Source organism: Magnolia sinica, chromosome 1, assembly GCF_029962835.1.
Source record: "Magnolia sinica isolate HGM2019 chromosome 1, MsV1, whole genome shotgun sequence".
NCBI lineage: Eukaryota > Viridiplantae > Streptophyta > Magnoliopsida > Magnoliales > Magnoliaceae > Magnolia > Magnolia sinica.
Window position 1 is genome coordinate 51226247 of NC_080573.1, and position 1769 is coordinate 51228015.

The 1769-nt window shown below is 34.9% G+C and overlaps 1 non-coding gene across 1 annotated transcript; it reads right to left on the minus strand.

Moving 5' to 3' along the window:
• Window positions 1–1354: 1354 nt before the first annotated feature.
• On the minus strand, window positions 1355–1462 carry LOC131223241 (small nucleolar RNA R71). Its single transcript, XR_009160352.1, has one exon. It is a non-coding gene; the product is annotated as a small nucleolar RNA R71 (small nucleolar RNA).
• Window positions 1463–1769: the final 307 nt, after the last annotated feature.

Consider the following 1769-nt stretch of genomic DNA (forward strand, 5'->3'; position numbering starts at 1 on the left):
TCAAATTACAATAGATGCTGTGATAGCTTTGGATATCTTCTTTTCTTGTTTTGAGGTTGTGAGATTGGTAAATCCTATTGTTCATCATTGTCTCCTAGGCATGGTAAGGTGATGGAATCCCTTCCAATCATCACAATTCTCCTCCATTGAGAATTAGGTCAATAAAAAGTTCAGATTTGATTTAAATTGCTTTATCTTCCAATTTGATAGGATATGACTCCAATTCCAATTGTGTTCCTTGAATCCAGTAAAGTAACATATTGATAGCTACAAGTGGATCCTTAGAACCCTAGTTCCCACTTTTAAATTCATAAGTTTTAATCAACATTATTTACCATTACTCTCAATTATTCATATTTCAATTTAGCTCTTTTTCTAGTTCTAGTTCTAGTTATTTTCAGAATGCTCACAAGTTTAGTCCCTGTGGATTCGACCTCGGTCTTATTGAGTTATTACTACATTGCGACCTTACACTTAAGGTTGTGAACAAGTTTTTGGCGCCGTTCTCGAGGACTACGACTACGTTTTTCTTGAATTAAATGGTTTTAGAATTTGGTTAAGATTATGATTTTTTTTTCTGATATGTTTTTAAGCTAGGATTTTTTCTGAAATTATTTTTAGAAACTAACATTGTTTTTTATTTTGTAGGATCCTAACATAGCAATTCGTATTTGGTAATTTTGTTCCAAACCCTCTCTTTTATCTTTTTTTTTTAAGATCTCTTATCTATTTTAGTTTTTCTAGTTTTATTTTTAGGTTTAATTGTTTAGTTACTTGAGGGTTAAGAGTGTTTCATACCCGAGTGGGTTTGTGACTACATCCTCCGTCTTTTGAGTGAAGGAGGATTAGTCGAAAGGTTGCCTATCCATCACAAGATTAGACACCACTTGAGATCCTCTTAGTTAATTGAAGTGATGGCTGCAAATCAATCTCAACCTCAACCTCAACCACTAGTTGAGGAAGCTCAAGATGAAAACGAGGTGCATAATGCACCCCTGCCTCGTACTCTATAAGATTATTTACAACCGGTGAGGGTTAGTACACCTTCTTGCATGATATTTCCATTGAATGCAGGAACTGTGGATATTAAACCAGGGGTAATTCAACTCCTCCCTAAGTTTTATGGACTAGAATATGAATGTCCATACTTACATATGAAAGAGTTCGATGAGATAATATCTACATTACACTTCCTAAACGTGTCTCAGGACATAGTTAGACTAAAATTGTTTCCTTTCTCTTTGAAAGAAAAGGCTAAGTTATGGTTACATTCCTTAAGACCAAGGTCCATTGGCACATGGGCTGAGATGACAAGGAAGTTCCTTAAAAAGTTCTTCCCCTATTATAAAACAAATGCCTTAAGGAAAGCAACAATGAATTTTGTAAAAAAAGAGGATGAGAACTTCTTTCAATGTTGGGAGCGATTTAAGGATCTCATAAATTCACGTCCACAACATGGCTATGAAAGATGGCATATAAAAAACTTTTTCTATGAGGGATTGACCTCACCCATGCACCAATTTGTGGAGATGATGTGTAATGGGGAATTCATGAATAGGGAAGCCGATGATGTGTGGGATTATTTTGATAAACTTGCTGAAAACGCGCAATAATGGGATACCTCCTCAAGAACTACCACTTCTAAGCCTACTCAATAAAAGGAAATGGGAGGAATTTATGTTTTAAAAGAGAAAGAAGATATAAATACAAAAATGGCCAAACTCACAAGAAAATTCAAGGCCTTGAAACTTAAGAAGGTAGAACCTAAA